This window comes from Rhinolophus hipposideros (assembly GCF_964194185.1).
Source record: "Rhinolophus hipposideros genome assembly, chromosome: 17".
NCBI lineage: Eukaryota > Metazoa > Chordata > Mammalia > Chiroptera > Rhinolophidae > Rhinolophus > Rhinolophus hipposideros.
In genome coordinates, this window is record NC_138063.1 from 11,079,229 (window position 1) to 11,086,387 (window position 7,159).

Genomic DNA, 7,159 nt, shown 5'->3' on the forward strand with positions numbered 1-7,159 from the left:
TGTTAACTCAAGTCCTTGACGTGTTTCATTTACAATTATGTGGATTATTTATTTTAGAAACTTTTCTTTTAAAGGGCCAAACTGCCCTACAGATAAGTGAGCTGCTGGGCTGTGTAGAAAATATTGTCCAAATGTTGCCAAATATTGACTTCATAAGGGGGATATCCAGCCGCTGTTTATAAATCTGAATGTCTTAAAAGCATTCTTGCTTGCTCTCTCTGTTGTAGGTGGTGTCTTAGTAAGTCCTGAGTTTTTCCAATGAACCCAATTTTAATATATGGTATTTTTGTATGCCAAACTGGTGTCTTGTCCTTTGTATATGTGGTAATGTTGATTTTATGACTACTGTTAAAACACATTTGCTATGATTAAAATTCATAAAATGATTTCAAATAGACTCACGTGTTGGTTTTCCATTTCCCCCACCCCTGGAATTTTCCATCGTCAGCTACTCTTAGAATTTTAATAGACTACGATAATAAAGCAACAAGGAGCTCCTGAGCCAAGGATTTTAAGTGGAGGTGACCTTCAAGTGGCTCCTCTGAGAAGCCAAAGAACTCATTTGTAACGAGGAAGCCCAAGCATGTTTTTGTGGCTTCTGGTGGCCCTACCTTTATCCTCCACAGTTTAGAAACGACACCATGTGTGTCAGGCCCCAGGTGGACCATCTCGTACTGAGTATAGAACAACTTTATGCATGTGTTGTGAGAGACAGTGTGACCTGCTTCGACTCTGAGTCTGAGAAGCTATCCTTCAATAAATGGTTTTCATCAATGGGACAGGGGGGTTTGGAGAGCCTTTTTTAAAATAAAAGGATCCTGTCTTTCAATAACTCTGGATCACCTCAAGGAATTTCAATTCTCTTTAGCAGGTGGCCTGATTCTAACGAAAGGGTTAATAATCAAATGTGCATAGATGCTAGTATAGGCATGCTCTGACTTTCTGAGAAATAAAGAAATAGTCCCCATGGTTTAAAAAGTGAGAGGTTACTGTATTCAATATGCATTTCTTGTACCAAAAAGCAAGCTTTGTAATAGGGAGTCCAGATTTATGAAAGTGAAAATTTATTTAGCATATTTTAGAAATTCTGGTATGGATTTTCCTGGTCTCAAGTGAAGTGGTAGGGGTTGGGTAGGGATTCTTTTATTAGAGAGCTGCTTGCTCATGCTTGAACTTTTCTGTTAGAGATGCCTTAGCTGCTCCAGGTCTTAGCTGCTCCATTCCAGGACTGGATTGGAGGAGACATCTCTGTAGACGTAATGGGAGCCAGGGCAAAGGAAAGAGCATCATGGGAGAGCCCTACATGTGTGTCTTATTTGGGGATAACCCACTTTGGCCACTTCTCCAGATGACATTCTATTTGGATGGCACAGGTTTTCTGCCTCTGGGGATAGGGCTGAAAGGAGAGGATGAGCTTATGTCAGCTCCAAGATCATTGCCACTTTGGGCCCTCCCTGCAAAGGAGGACTGAGTGTGAGTAGCTGAAAGTCCAGAGTAGGGTGGCGAAGGGTGTGTGAATGGAGCCAGTCCCAGCATCCATTGCATGTCACCTTCACATTTAGTCCTTACGTACACAACACCCCTTCTAAATACTCAGCCAAATTTCTTGAAATGAAAGTCTGCCTATCTGCCAAGCCTTCATTTTTCTGAATGCTTTTGTTTCCAGTGATAATTCTTGGAAGAGAGGCCCATTTTCGGTGTACACAATGTAGCATGAAGGCTGATAAATGTCAGCTGAGGGAAGAGGAACTGGTTCTAGAATTAGACGGAGCTTCTGCTTTTTACAGGTGGGAAAATTTTTGCACAATTTTACTTGACCCAAAAAAATGATAGAGCTGTATTTGAAATCATTCTGTCATTCCACATCCCTACTGCTCCCTGCATTCCCCATCTTTCTTCGCACTATTGTGCTTGATAAGTGATTGCTTTTACTATTATTGTTTGCAAGAGTAAGTGAATGTATAGAAGTACGTGTGTGTGCATGTGTATAAGTGTGTGTGTGTGTGTGTGTGTGTGTGTATACATACACATGAACATTTCATGGATTCTTGGCACAGATTTTTTTTTAAGCTTAAAAAAGTGAAGATCTTTAGAGAGAGATCCGAGTATCTCTCTAGAATCACGAGGACAATTAGAGACAAGGAAGTTCCTCTTCAATCACTCAGTGTTCCCACTGACCACCAGGTACTTGGGCTGCTGAGACCAGCAAGACAAAAATGTCCCCTGTCCTCATGGGCTTCACAGTCTTGTAGGGGCGACAGGCATTAATAACTAAACAATGTTCATATCCAATGCAAGAGAGAGATACGTGGTGTTTGAATGCATTTAACAGGGAAGAGGGCAAGCTGACCTGGTGGGTTCAGGGTAGGGATGTAGTCAGAGAAGGCTTTCTGGAGGAAGTGGCTTCTAGCATCAGATCTGGAGGACAAATTGGGGTCAGTGAGGACCGTTTGTAGAAAGACATTCAAGAAGGGACAATAAAAGACAAAGGAGGCATGAGGGTTTTTAGGAGACAGAGTTGGCTTTCCTTGTTCGGCTCCCTGCCATTCAGGCATTGCCTTGTGCCATGTGACACTGCAATGGATGATATTTCAGTATGACTCTCCAGTCCCCAAGAATATCCACAAAGGAGCGTTTTACAAAAGCACAGTATGGCTCCATTTCACTGGAACATATTTTCATCAGACATCACTGTGTGAGATCAGTCCCACAGTGGGCGTTTCAGCTCACTGTGCTTGCATAACACGGGGCTATTTTCCTCTGCATACGTCATGTGCAGAGAAAATGACACGTGGAATCTTTGGTTTTAATACTTATGCTTAGTTTCTGAATCAAACAGAATTTAGACACTGATCTCGCTGACATAGGCTATAGAGCAGCCTCTGTCTACCCTGTTTCCCCAAAAATAAGACCTAGCTGGACCACCAGCTCTAATGCGTCTTTTGGAGAAAAAAATTAATGTAAGACCCGGTCTTATTTTAATATAAGACTGTGTCTTTAATATAATATAACATAATATAACATAACATAACATACATGATATAACATGACAACATGACATGACATGACATAACATAATATAATATTGGGTCTTATATTAATTTTTGCTCCAAAAGATACATTAGAGCTGATGGTCCAGCTGGGTCTTGTTTTTGGGGAGACACCGTAAGGCGGTCTTGAGGAAAGCATTTCCCAAGCTATATTTTGAGATATCAGTAGGGGTTTCATGTGAAAAAAGTTTTATGGTTAAATAAACTGGGAAAGCACTGAGTTAAACAGGTAGTGTTTTAAATTGTAGAACTTTTCAGCGCTTATCATGTGGATTAGTTCCCTAGAGAAACAGAACCAATAGGGTGTGTGTGTGTGTGTGTGTGTGTGTGTGTGTGTGTGTGTAGGTGTATTCTCTGCCCCCCTAGGTATGTATGTATATACATGAGATCTACTTATGTGTATATGTGTATGTGTACATAGAGTGTGTGTATATATATATATATATATATATACACACATATATACATATATATACACATGTATACATTTCTATCGTATATACATATGAGTATATCATACATAGTATACAAGCATATACATATCTATATCTGTCTATATGTCTGTGTATCTGTCAATCTAGGTATCTATCATCTATCTATCTATCTATCTATCTATCTATCTATCTATCTATCTATCTATCTCTCTATCATCTATCTGTCTATAATCATCTATAGAGAGATTTATGTTAAGGAATTGGCTCACATAATTAACTGTAGAGGCTGGCAAGTCCGAAATCTTCAGAGGAGGCCAGTAGGCTGCAGACCCAGAGAAGAGTTGGTGTTGTGGCTTCAGTCAAAGGCAGCGTGTGGGCAGAATTCTTCTTCCGGGAGTGGGGTTGGGGGTCAATCTTCTCTTAACATCGTCAGTTGATCGAATGGGCCCACCCTCCTTACGGAGAACAATCTACTTTTCTCAAAGTCTGCTCATTTAATTGTTAATCTCATCTAATAAATACCTTGACAGCAACATCCAGACTAGTGTTTGACCAAATATCTGGGTATTGTGACCTCTCCCAATTGACACATAAAATTAACTATTACAATATACTAAAGGGCCTGGCAAATCTCTAAAAGGGGAGCCTATTACATATCACTTTCCCCCAACTTATCTGAGTAAAGAATTCATTATTTGCAGAACACGTATTAACAATTGTTAGAACAGTTTGGGGAATATTAATTCTGAATAACAATTCATAGTTTTGACTTTCTCCAGATAAAATCTGGCAAAAAAATGCATTAAGTGCTTATTATTTATGTCATGAGATTAAATCATTAGCTCATATGTTTGCTTCTTTATTTTAAAACAGTATCATGCAAATGTAAAATAACCCAGTACTTGTGTTAGATTTACCTTGATGGTGGATTGTAAGTAATTTGCATGCTGAAATTCCATGCACTGCACACATTACTAGTGAAATGTTCTCATATTAGCAAATGATAGGGGGATATATGTAACATCTGCTTTAGTAATAAGGGTATGGATGATTCATACTTGAGCACAGTGCATATATACCAGAGTAGTTTGGGAAAATTATAGCCTAAAATTCATAAATATTCATTAGTACGTTACAAACAACACACAACAAACTAAATTGATAATGATGAGCAGAACTAACAGTAATTTGCTATTAAGAAGCAAGAAGAGCAACAATTAAAAAATATGATCATTCCAGGCAGTACTGATAATGAATCCGGATCTTTCCCCCAAATTGTAGGCGTTCACCAATTTGCATAGTTGTACTATATGCCCATATGCAGAAGGAGCCTTGCAGTGTTAGTAGTAAAATACTGAATTAGTAAAATACTGACTTGGAGCCATGCTTAAACTCTAAAAAGCATTCATTTTAGTTTAAAAACACCAAATTTAGCAAAACATAGGTAGGCAGTTATTAATGAGTTAATCTCATTCAGGCAGTTAAGAAAACATTTTGGGATTGGTGGGTACAACCTTGAGCAAGACCTGTTGCCCCCTGCCCCCCAGTGAGCAGTACTTTGAGAACCACTGCTAGGGGATTAGGCAAATGAAGGAATTTATAAACATATGCAAAACATAAATAAATTATTTCTTCATTTCATAGAACATTACTTTAATAGAAATATAAATTTCATGGAATGAAATAAATAGTTGTAATATTTATTTTCAAATATGCTCAATATATAGGCTACATAAGGACTGCAGGCTCTCCTATGAATTTCTATTACATGGTCCCCACTGCACAGTTCAGTTCCCTGTTACATTACCTTCCCCTGCCCCCACCATTTAGGACAAATCAAATCTCCTTCCCAGCTTCATGTTGGGCAACCAAGAAATGGTCCCAATTTTATCCCACACTCATCTATCCCATCCTCCAACCATCAGAAAGGTAACATTAGTTCCAAAATAAAATGTTTGCACCTCCTAAAATTTCAGCCCAGCTCCCCTAGTCTTTTGTAAGGAGGATATTGGGTGGTTTTTATTTTTATGAATACCACTATTAATTTCAGCATGACTTCAATTTATATAATTCTAGCAAATGGGGTTTTGCTTTTATTTTTAAAAAAAGGATTGACTGAATATGTAAATTTTGAAGAGAAGCAGAATGAGTGAATGTGGGGTTAAATGGGGAAAGACCTCTTACAAGAGGTTTTGAACTGGGGACCACTGACAGGAGATCCTGTGGATCCTGCCTGGGGTCTGTTCCTGAGAGGCTGGGACCCAGCCTTGCTTTGCACTCACCATGGCCTTTCCCAGCACCCAGTGGAGTGACTGACACTCCGTAAAATTATGCTGAATGAATGAGTGTGTGAGTCGTCTTGTCTGCTGTGATAACTCAGGAGCGTCGGCTTTGGAGGCACTGACGGTTTTGGAATATCTGGGTGGTTGGGGCTCTCTTCTTTGCAGATCTCATCACTTTCTGCCCTTAGATTCTTGCTGTTGCTGTGGGGAATGGTTTGCTTTCTCCTGCCTGCCCATCAAACCCATTTTAATGAGCTGTTCCTGTTCAGCTGTCTTCCTGCGATAAAGTCATTTCCTCTTCCTCAAAATGTTCATTCTCAAGCTCACTGGCTTGGCAACTTGGCTTGTTAATCAGAATTCACTGATGTCAAGTCTACACCGGCCCTCTCACTTTGACCACCTCCAGATGTTGTGCGTTCCCAATAGTCTGTTCAATTGAATACACGATCATGCTCTATTTTGTTATAGTTAGTTGTGGTATGTGGTGTGTGTTTAGGAGGGAGGGGGCAAGGCCTGGATGAGGGTGAGGCAAGTGCAGCCTCTGGGAGGTGCTCCCTCTCTGAGAGGCCTCAGCCACCTCACCCCAGTCCCAGCTCTGGGAGAAGGAAGGGAGGCTAAGTGTGAGCATGCGAGCGTGTGTGTGTCTGTGTGTGTGTGTGTGTGTGTGTGTGTGTGTGTGTGTGTGTGTGTGTTTCTATCTCATGTATCTAACCCAAGAAGAACCAAGTATATGAATCCCATATTAGGAAAGACAATAAGGATGTGAAAATTTGAGCTACTTCCTCCTTTCTGAGGGGTAATTGTTTGAGGTGAAACAACCTTACCTTTTCTTTGGACATCTACATTAATTGTCAAGTAACTGTCACTGATTCCACTTTTGAAAAGACCTGAATGCAAATCTCAGTGGAAGGTTCTAGAAATTATAAGGTGAATTGAAGCTATGGAAAAGGCATTTGGGAGGCAATACCTCAAATATAACAATGGCTAACTGTGCAAATAGGACTCCCTTTATTTCTGAATTTTTTGATGCCTGTTGAGTCAGGTTTCTCCCCTCTTTTTGCTTTTCCCAGAACAAGAAGTCCATTTCTTATTCCATTCCAGTCTCCACTTTGCTCTTCAAGACTGAGTGACTTGAGGTACATCTAATTCAACTGGATTTATTTGAGAAGCTCCAGCCCTAATTTATTTATTCCATTTATTTTTACAGCATGCCCATTACCCTGGGATTCTGGGCACATATAAATGATCTGCTAGGGGTTGGCAAACAAGGAGTGGTGATAGATGGATAGCAAGCAAACAGTCTGAAAACATTCATCAAAAGGACTCTTCCCTTCCAGAAATGCTTGGTTAAGCAGGTTGGTCTTACAGTTTTCTTGGATGCTGACATTTTAGG